Source organism: Eulemur rufifrons, chromosome 30, assembly GCF_041146395.1.
Source record: "Eulemur rufifrons isolate Redbay chromosome 30, OSU_ERuf_1, whole genome shotgun sequence".
NCBI lineage: Eukaryota > Metazoa > Chordata > Mammalia > Primates > Lemuridae > Eulemur > Eulemur rufifrons.
Window position 1 is genome coordinate 100,783,675 of NC_091012.1, and position 11,894 is coordinate 100,795,568.

Sequence of the window (11,894 nt, forward strand, 5' to 3'; positions counted from 1 at the left end):
TGAATCCAATTTAAGTTATTTAAATTGAAGGAGAAAAACATAGTTATTCAGATATTCAGGCAGAAAATGCAAATCACATACAAGGAAGAAAAATCAGTTTGAGCTCAGATTTTCACACCAGCACTTCATGCCAGAAAGCAATGGAGCAATATCCACAACTGTTGGTGGGTTTTTTGTTTGTTTTTTTTTTTATCCATTCATCCAATGATGGACATTTAGGTTGTTTCCACATCTTGGCTATTGTGAATAGTGCTGCAGTAAACGTTGGAGTGCAGATATCTCTTTGAGATCCTGATTTCAATTCTTTTGGATAAGTACCCAGAAGTGGGATTGCTAGACCATATGACAGTTTTATTTTTAATTCTTTTTGGAGGAATCTTCATACTGTTTTCCATAGCAGCTTCACTATTTTCCATTCCCACCAACAGGATACAAGGGATCCAATTTTGTCACATCCTTGCCAACACTTGTCTTTTCCTTTACTGACAATAGCCATCATAGGGATATTATGTTATGCGAAATAAGCCAGTCACAAAAAGACCAATACTGTATGATTCCACTAATATGAGGAATCGAAAATAGTCAAACTCATAGAATCAGAGAGCAAAATGGTGGTTGCCCGGCACTGGGGTGGAGGAGAAATGGGGAGATGACGGTCAAAGGATACAAAGTTTCAGTTATGAAAGAGGAATACATTCTGGAGATAATGTACAGCAATGTGACTATAGTTAACAATACTGTATTATATACTTAAAATTTGCTAAAAGGATAGATTTTAATTTCTCAACACAAAAAAGAAGGAAAAAACCCAAACTGATAACTATGTGAGGAAATAGATATATTAATTAACTTGATTGTGGTGATTATTTCATAATGTATATCAAAACATCAAGATATATACCTTAAATTTATATGATTTGATTTGTCAATTATACCTCAATAAAACTGAAAAAAATTCACTTTTTAAAATTCACATAGTTTTTTTCAATGGATCCACATTTTAGCAGTTTCCAGAATTGGTGCATTTGGTACTTTAGCAATAAAATCAATTTTTACAGATGGCCTACTTTTTCTATGATCAGATCAGTTCTACCCAAGGTTCCAGGTCACTGGGTGTGGGGCAGCTTTCTCTTTCTAATGCTAATCATTTCAGGGAAAACCGTCTTCTCCCAATCCCCTTCCTCAGTCCCTCCTTGGAGAGGCAAGACTGATGGTCAGAATCAGGAGAATTATGAGCAGTACTACCATGCATTGCTAGCTGACAATCACGCATGGAGGACATGACCACGCTCTTCTCTCTCTTACACTACCCAAGCGGTAAGCTGAGCCAGTGCCTACTTGTGAAGGCTAGGCTCTGCCACATTACTTTCTATTCCTTTCTTCTCACTGGATATTTTGGGCTCTGTCATCCTTGCACACTAGGAGTCAGCTGGTGGTAAGATGCAGAATGAGAGAGCAGAAGAAATCCTGCTTCCTGCTTGAGCCTAAGCCTGTTCTTTAACTCAACTTGACCAGAATGCTCTACATTGAGGGGTAATGGGAACTGGTCCAGGAAGTGATATTATGGGTCTTTGTGTGTGTGTATCTTTTAGAGAAAGCCTGTGACAGGGCAGAGAAGCAATGTAAGGACATAAGACATTCTTTTATCCTCAAAACAAATACTAGCCCCATACTGTCAGATTCTCACCAGTGATCCCACATATTCAAAATGTCTCCCAGTGACATTGAAATGTCACATGTACCCATTTAGATAATCATGCCCTCATGTGTTGCCATGCCCTCATCCAGACATCAGCACTTGATGTTTTAAGCCATGGTTGGTGGATTCCATGCATGAAAAATAAGGTAAATGTCTGTTGATGGGAGGACAGTCAAGGCCTCCTGAATCCCAGTGGTTCCCCCACACCTGTCCTTTGCCTCAGGGGCTCATGCACCAACCTCAGGTACCAGGAAGCCAGTGTTCTGGTTCTTAAACTGGTCTCACAGAAAGCAGGTTGTCCTCACTTTGGCCTTATTTTATCTTGTATAACTTTGAACTTCACGTTTAGAAGGTCCAAATTGCAAATACATCCCATGGCTGACTCACTGGCTTCTGCTATTTCTCAGTTGGAATTGGCCACTTCAGGTCTTCTTTGGTAAGTACTCCACCATAGCTAACTAGTTGTTGCCTTTCCTTATGCACAATGTTATTTTATGTACAGTTGACCCTTGAACAACATGGGTTTGACATGTATGGGTCCATTTCCATGTAGATTTTAAAAAATAAATATCTTGGAAAATTTTTCAGAAATTTGCAACAATTTGAAAAAACAGATGAACTGCATAGCCTGGAAATATCGGGGAAAAAAATTAAGGAAATGGTAGATACGACATGAATGCATATAATATATGTAGATACTAGTCTATTTTATCATTTACTCCCATAAAACATACAAATCTATGATAAAAAGAAAATTTCTCAAAACTTAAACACACAAACACAGACTGTACACAGCACCATTTGCAGTCGAGAGAAATGTAAGCAGATATAAAGATGCAGTATTAAATTATAACTGCATAACATTAACTGTAGTCCATACTCTGCTACTGTGATAATCTCATAGCCACCTCATAATGCTATTGCAATGAGCTCAAGTGTTGCAAGTATCTGCTTAAAGTACTAATCGTCTCCACTTGAGAAGTTTGTCTCTCCAGTAAATTATGTATTTGCAGTTCTCACATATTTTTCATCATGTTTAATGCAATACCATAAACCTTGAATAACACCATGGGACCTACATGAAGTGCCACTAGTGATGCTGGAAGTGCTCCCAAGAAGCAGGGAAAAGTCACGACATTACAAGAAGAAGTTGAATTGCTTGATATGTACCGTAGATTGAGATCTGCAGTGGCGGTTGCCCACCATTTCAAGATAATGAACCCAACAAAGGACCACCGTAGAAAAAGAAAAGGAAATTTTGTGAAGTCGTCACTGTACCTATGCCAGCCAGTGTAAAAACCTTACCCTTTTTGTGAAATAACTTTTTATATTGTATTGAAATTGCAGCTTTTTGTTATGGTCTGAGATGTGAGAAATGACCACCTAAAGACCGAATTGAGCCAAATCAGGAGTCTTTATTAGCTGGCCAGCAACTACTCTCTGCACCGCCCAAAGGCGGCACAGAGAGCAGCAGTGAGCCTTTGAAACAGAAAGTTTTTATATTGTAAGTTTGTGGGTGGAAAATTATTAAGGTTGAGCAAGCACATGTACAAAAAGCCTTGAGTAAGCATTATATCATTTTCTTATCTTTGGTGTAACAGGATCTGGGCAGTCTGGGCTCTGGGCCATATCTTGTTCACACAAAACATGAGTATTGTAATAGCTTCACGCAAAATGTGGGGGCTGTAATCGTTTTACACAGAACATGGGTGTTGTAGTCACTTAGGAATTTCTGTGCTGGGGGTACTATCTTGAGTAAGCAGGAGCAAGCAGGTTTACAGAAGCAGAATGGCAGATTACTGATTTTTCAGCGTGAAACTCAGACTTTAACACTTTTATGTGGATGCAGTATTGCTATAAGAAAGGCATACCCATAACTCTATTAGGATTTGAGAAAAGGCAAAGTCATTATATGATAAAGCAAAAGACAGGTGAAGGATAGGTGAAGCTGGAGAATTTAATGCCAGCAAAGGATAGTTTGATAATTTGAGAAAGAGGTTTGGCTTTAAAACTGTCAAAATATCAGGAGAAGCAGTTTCTGCCAACCAAGAGGTAGCAAATGAGTTCCCAGACACCAATAAGAAAATCATTGAGGAGAAAGGATAACTGCCTGAACAGATTTTTAATGCAGACATAATTGGCCTATTCTGGGGGAAAAAAAATGCCATGAAGGACATTTATCAGTGAAGAAGAGAAGTGAGCACTGGGATTTAAGGCAGGAAAGGATAGGCTAACTCTATTGTTTTGTGCAGATGCAGTTGGCTTTATGATCAGAACTGTCCTTATCTATAAAGCTGATAACCCCAGAGGCTTGAAGGGAAAAGATAAATACCAGCTGCCAGTCTTTTAGTTGTATAACACTAAGAAAGTCATGATTTCCTGTTTCCTTCTAGAAATTTTAGAGTTTTAACTCTTGCATTTAGGTCTAGGAATCATTTCAAGTTTATTTTTGTTGATGGTGTGAAATTAAGGTAGAGGTTCTATTTTTGCATATGGCTATCCAGTTGTTCTCTCACCATATTTTGAGAAGATTATTCTCTCCCCCATTGAATTCCCCTGGCACGTTTTTTGAAAAGTAATCAACCATATATTTGCATATGTCTGTCTATATCTGGAATCTCTATGATGCTCAATTGTTTCATTGTCTACCTAATGCCAACAGTAGACTCTCTTGGTTATTGTAGCTTTATAACAAGCTTTGAAATCTGGTAGTGTAAGTCTTCCGAATTAGTTCTTCTTTTCCAAAGTTGTTTTGTCTATTTTAGGTCATTTCCATTTTAGAACCAGTTTGTCTATTTCTACACACATCCTCCCGGGATTATTATTGAGATTGTGCTGAGTCTATTGATGAATTTGGGGAGAATTAACTCTTTAATGATGTTTATTGTTTAACTTTATGAACAGCATATATCTCTCCATTTATTTAGGTCTTCTTTAGTTGTCTTCAGCAATGTTTTATCATTTTCAAGATAAAGGTTTGCACATCTTTGGTTAGATCTATCCCTAAATAATTCATATTTTTATACTTTTGTAAATGGTATTTTTGCTATTGTAATTGGCATTTTAATTTCATATTCTTGGCTATTGATTGCTGCTGTGTGAAATTTCATTGATTGGCATAAAGTTAATAATATTCACTCAAATTTTTAATTTTAGTAAGATCATTTAATGACAGTAATTCTCTTATTCCTGATATTGGTAATTCATGGCTTCTCTCTTTTTTGGTTCTAGTCATTCTGGATATAGGCTTATCAGTTGTATTGATATTCTCAAAGGTCAGTTTTGGTCTCTTTTATTTCCTCTATTGCTTTTTGTTGTCTTCTTCAGTGATTCCTGCACTTATTATTTCCTTTCCTCTGCTATTTTAGTCATAATTTTCTCTGCATTCTTGTTTGATAATACTGAACCTTAGGCAATTGATTCGAATTCTTTTTTTTTTTTTTAAGATGGGGTCTTGGCTGTAATCCTATCACTTGGGAGGCCGAGACAGGTGGATCGTTTGACCTCAGGAGTTCGAGACCAGCCTGAGCAAGAGTGAGACTCCGTCTCTACTAAAAATAGAAAGAAATTAGCTGGACAACTAAAAATATATATAGAAAAACATTAGCCGGGCATGGTGGTGCATGCCTGTAGTCCCAGCTACTCAGGAGGCTGAGGCAGGAGGATCGCTTGAGCCCGGGAGTTTGAGGCTGCTGTGAGCTAGGCTGACGCCACAGCACTCTAGCCCGGGCAACAGAGCGAGACTCTGTCTCAAAAAAAAAAAAAAAAAAAAAAGACGGGGTCTTGCTCTGTTACCCAAGCAGTGGCATCATCATAGCTCACAGCAACATCAAACTCCTGGGCTCAAGCGATCCTCCTGCCTCAGCCACCCCAGTACCTGGGACTACAGGTCCGCACCACGCCTGGCTAATTTTTTCTATTTTTAGTAGAGACAGAGTCTCACTCTTGCTCAGCCTGGTCTCAAACTCCTGACCTCAAAGCAGTCCTCCTGCCTTGACCTCCCAGCATGTTAGGATTACAGGTGTGAGCCACTATGTCTGGAGCTGAAAACGTATTTCTAAATATAGGTATTTTAGTTCTGTAAATTTCATTCTAAGGACTGCTTTAGATCCATCTCGCAAATTTTAATAAACTGTATTTTACTTTTTATTAAATTAAAATTACTTTCTAAATTTCTTTCTGATTTTTCTTTTACCCATATGTTATTAAAGAGTATATTATATAGTTTCCAAATATTTCAGAGATGTTACAGAAATATTTCTATCTACTTGTAATTTAATCCCATTATCCTCTAGGAAAATTCTTTGGATGATGTTAACCTTTTCAAATTTAGCAAGACTTATTTATGATCCAGAAAATTGTCCATCATGGTAAATGTTCATGTACATATGAAAATAATGTGTATTCTTCTGTTGTTGGGTAAAGTATTTTAAAATGTCGATTGAATTTATTTGGGTGATAATGTTTTTCAAGCTTTCTGAGTACTTATTGATTTGTTTAGTCAACTTGTTCTACCAAATATCCAGAGAACACACTTAAAATTCCTGACTCTAATTATGGACTTTTCTGTGTCTTTCATGCATTTCCAAACTCTGTTATTAAATATATAAACATTTAGGATTCTTATGTCCTCTTTTTTTAATTTATTCAGGATATTATGGGGGTACAAACATTTTGGTTGCATATAATGCTGTTTGCTCTGCCCAAGCCAGGGCTACAAGCGTGTCCCTCCCCCATTCGGTGTGTTCTGCTTCCATTAGTTGTGGGTTTACCGCCCCCCACCCCAACACCTGACTGGCACTCAATGAGTTTACTTCCGTGTGAACACCTTAGTGTTGGTCAGTTAGTACCAATTTGATGGCAAGTACATGTGGTGCATGCTTTTCCATCCTTGTGATACCTCACTTCGAAGGATGGGCTCAATCTCTATCCAGGATAATATAAGAGGTGCTAGTTCACCATTGTTTTTTGTAGCTGAGTAGTATTCCATGGTATGTATATACCACATTTTATTAATCCACTCATGTATTGATGGGCACTTGGGCTGTTTCCACATCTTCGCAATTGTGAATTGTGCTTCTATAAACATTCAAGTGCAGATGTCTTTATTATAGAATGTCTTTTTGGCCGGGCGCGGTGGCTCACGCCTGTAATCCTAGCACTCTGGGAGGCCGAGGCGGGTGGATCACTCAGAAGGTCAGGAGTTCGAGACCAGCCTGAGCGAGACCCCGTCTCTACTAAAAATAGAAAGACATTATATGGACAACTAAAAATCTATATAGAAAAAATTAGCCGGGCATGGTGGCGCATGCCTGTAGTCCCAGCTACTCGGGAGGCTGAGGCAGTAGGATCGCTTAAGCCGAGGAGTCTGAGGTTGCTGTGAGCTAAGCTGACGCCACGGCACTCACTCTAGCCTGGGCAACAAAGTGAGACTCTGTCTCAACAAAAAAAAAAAAAAAAAAAAAAAAAAAGAATGTCTTTTTTTCCTTTGGATAGATGCCTAGTAGTGGGATTCCTGTATCAAATGGTAGTTCTATTTTTAGCTCTTTGAGGTATCTCCAAATTACTTTCCACAAAGGTTGTACTTTATGTCCTCTTGATGAATTGGCCTCTTTAGCCTTATAAATTATCTTCTTTATTCCTGGCAATATGCTTTATTCTCAAATCTGCTTTGTCTCATCTAATGTAGCTATTACAGCTTTTGTTGGTTAGTGCTAATATAATATATCTTTTTCCATCCTTTTACTTTTAACCAATTTGTGTCTTTATATTTAAAGTGGGTTTCATGTACACAACATATAGTTAGATCTTGCTTTTTAAACTCCAGTTTATCATGCCCCAAATCATATGTTCTTAGGGGAATGTAAGTTAAAACAACAAGATACCACTAACACACTTATTGGAATGGTCAAGGGCCAGAACACTGGCAACACCAAATGCTGGCAGGGAAGTGGAGCAACAAGAACTCATTGCTGATGGAAATGCAAAATGGTACAGCCACATTGGAAGATAGTTTGGCAGTCTTTTACAAAACTAAACATATTCTTACTATATGTTACAGTAATTGCACTCCTTGGTATTCATCCAAATGAATTGAACACTCATGTTCAAAACCTGTACATTGATGTTTATAGCAGCTATATTCATAACTACCAAGACTTGGAAGCAACAAAGATGTCCTTCGGTAGGTGTGTGGATAACCTGCAGTACAATGGAATATTATTTAGTACTAAAAAGAAATGAAGTATCAAGACATGAAAAGACCTGGTGGAAACTTAAATATATATTAGTAAATGGAAGAAGACAATCTGTAAAGGCTACATATTATATGATTCCAATTATATGACATTCTGGAAAAGGCAGGACTATGGAGACAGTAAAAAGATCAGTTGTTGCCCGGGGTTAGAGAGAAGGGAAGGATGAATAGGCAGAGCACAGAGGTGTTTTTTTTTTTTTTTTTTTTTTTTTTTTTTTAGGACAGTGAAACTAATCTGTATGATACTATAATGGTGGAAACATGTTGTTGTACACTTGTCCAAACCCATAGAATGTACAATACCAAGAATGAATCCTAATGTAAACTATGGACTGGGGTGATAATGATGTGTCAATATAGGTTTATCAATTGCCCCACTCTGGAGGGGGATGTTGATAATGGGGAACACTGTGCCTTTGTACAGACAGGGGGAATATGGGAACTCTATGTACTTTCTGTGCGATTTTACTGTGAACATTAAACTGCACTAAAAAAATAAAGTCTATTTATTACAAAAGGAAAAAGAACCCAATTTGTCAATCCATACTTTTTAATTGGTGTGTTTAGACCATTTTTATTTTTTATAGACAATATGATTCCATTTACATAAAATAATAAAACAGGCAAAACTAGATCATAGTTTAGGGAAGTGTACTTGGGTCATAAAATTATAAAGAAACACAAGGACATAATGACCACAAATGGCAGGAGAATAGTTATCTTTGGAAGGAAGTCAGGGATTATTTATTGGAAGGGGCACAAGAGGGGATTCTGGTAGACTATTTATATTTAATGTGGTAATTGATATGGTTGGGTTTAAAACTAGCATCATGGAAATTGTTTTGTATTTGCCCATCTGTTCTTTGTCTTATTTCCCTCCTTTTTAGGACTTATTTTATAATGCGAGCATTTTATGATTACATTTAGCCTCTGTGTTTGCCATATCCACCATGTGGCCATAATTACTTGGGTGGCAAAAACATGGTTTACTTGGGTGGCAAAAACATGGTTTTATAATGGATGTGTCTTTAACTTATCACAGTCTACTTACAAGTAATACTGCACCAATTCCCATATAAAATAAGAACCTTACAACAATATACATCTATCCCCCAGTCATTGTGTTATTAATGTCACTGAACTATTAATGTCTAAGAAATTAATTCTACATAACTTATAAACCCTTCACTGTATTCTTGTGAAGATGTGCTTTAAACAGTCAATTATCTTTTAAAGAGATTTTGAAAATAAGAAAATAAATATAATTAACCTCGTGTTTACTATTTCCAGTAGTGTTCATTCATTTGCATAAGCCATATTTTCATTTAGTGTCACTTTTCTTGTGTCCAAAAAACTGTCTGCAACATTTATTTAAAGAATTGTTTCAGTGCACGTCTAATGATGAGTCCTTTGAACATCTGTGTGTCTAAAAAACCTACTATTTTAACTCCATTTTTAAAAAGTGAGATATATTTATAGAGCTATGAGTAGACATTATTTTTATTTCACTATTTAAAAGATGGTGTGCCACTTTCATCTGACTTATACGTTGCTGATGAGAAATGTCCTGTCATTTGCTCCTTGGTCGTGTGAATGTTTCTCATATATTTCTGATGTCGTGATTAGTTAGGATAAAGGATAAATCCCTAGGAGAACACAGAGGTAAAATGTCATGAAGCACACCATGGGTTCTCTGCAGAGCACCTTGGATACACCTTAGATGTTTGCATAGCAACATGGATACATCTTAAAAACACAGGGCTTAGTGAAAAAAACATTAAGAAATGTGATGGATATTTCTACTTCTAGCCATGATGAATTAACAGGAACCAGATTTACCCTCCCCGCTAAATACACATAAACCAAAAAATTATAAGACTTTACATCACTACATGGGACAGTGATCCCCGAGAGAAGGGAACCTAACCAGGTGAGCCCTCTGATTGCCCAACTCCCCCAGCTCCTTGCCTGGATGGAGTTTGCAGGCTGCACCACGGGGAGATTGAACACAAGCAGAGCCCGATGGACAACCTGAGCGACGGAGACAGAATTGGGAATCCAAGGGGCCAATAGGACTAGGATTTGCTGGGAGTAATGGAGAGGAGAGAGCTGCACGAGAGGCAGCTCTGCAGATCTTCAGAGCTTTCCGGTTCTGATGCAGGGTATGAGACAGGGGAAGTGGTGGTAGATGCCTCGCAGTTTCTGGAGTGCGCACCTGTGTGGACAGCGGTGCCACTTACTGAGATTGTGAAGATAGGAGAAAAACAAGAGACATGGGGATGTGCGACAAGTGTGTGGGAGAGGCGAGAATACCAAGTGACCAGTTTTACAGGGGCTAACGATGAAGAGCCCTTAAGACAGCCAAGTGGTGTGAACTAAAATAAAATCTTAAGGCTCACCCCCCACCGGCTGACTGAATGGACCCCCTTGGCCAAAGGAATATCCTAAAACCAAATTGCCTGCCAGGAGGAGAGGTGGCAGACATGCCTCCTCATGCCCCCTCCCTTCTTGGGGACATCCTTTGTAACCCATTAACAGTTCTAAGCGTACGGCGGGACAAACCTGCAGGTCCTCAATTTACACAACAAATCCACGTCCCCTGGCTTGTCTCTGATAAACAGCTCCTTTTGTTAAAACATTCCAAGCCTTTAGACAAAGCTTCAGGCATTTAGAGAAGTACAAGTCAAAGCATCTTTAAACCGATTTATAACTTGTAAGCACCCCCCTTCCAGAGAGCCCACCTTTTCCAGCAAAACTAATGTATGCCTCCCACGTATTCATTTATGACTTTACCTGCAACCCCCGTCTCCCTGAAATGTATAAAACCAAACTCTAACCCAGCCACACGGAGTCCACTTGCTCCAGATTTCTTGAGCGTGGCTCCGGGTCATAATCCTCAAATTTGGCTGAGAGTAAATCTCTTTAAAATTATTTTACAGAGTTTGGCTTTTTTTCTGTTAACAGTGGAGATGAATGTATGAATGTAGGTGGGGAAACGTTCAAACTGGGGTCGTAGATTTTGGAGTGATTAGCAGATAGCAGGTTGTCAAGGCTTTGGTTTGTGGGGTCTGGTCACCTCTCACAGAGGACGTGCTATGAAGGAAGGGCTACAGAGACACAGGCAGCTAGCTGACGGGGAGATTGGTTAAAGCCAGAGAGCCAGCAGAATGGATATGGCCACAGCAGAGTAAAAGCCGAGGTCCCATTCACACACAGGGGTCCTGGCAAGGCTGATATAAAAACCAACATAAAAATCCACTGTGGATTTTGTAAACAGTCCAGGTTCAGTGTGAGCTGGGACTGTAGCATTTTCTGCCTCAAAAGCACTTTCTCCAGTCATCCTGGAAGCAGAGCAGCCTGTGTGTCCTTGGGTAGAAACCACTTACTGCACTTTCTCTTTTGCATATGGAGAAACCAGGCACAGAAAAGAGAGAGAGAGAGAGAGAGAGAGAGAGAGAGAAACCAGGCTCAGAGAAGATCAGTGGCCCTAGTGGGCTCACACAGCTAGGGACAGACAGCTTCTTTCCGCAAGACCACAGCCGCCCCAGGCCCCGGAGGGAACCAGGGCTTCCATGGCTCCCCCACACGGGTGCCTGATTGTCCTGGCTGCTCCAGTGGGCACCAAGAAGGCCTCAGGGGCAGCGAGATTGTGTGACTGACAATGAAGAAGCCTGACGGTCATAGCACAGAGTGGACCCCAAGGAGCAATTCCCACGCCTGGATGGACCCACACAGAGTGGGCAACTGGTGGGTCGGGGGCCTCTGCCTGTGTCCCTCGTCTTCTCCCCCCCAGCAACCCCGGCATGCAAAGCATGAGCTTAGGCCTCCTAGAACGCAAACCTTCCTTTTTGGGGACAGATGTTGGGGTGGGGGTGGGGGGGTCTGTCACTCAAATGGAGGAAGGGGGTTGGTGCCTGGGTCCCCAGCCCAGCACTAGCT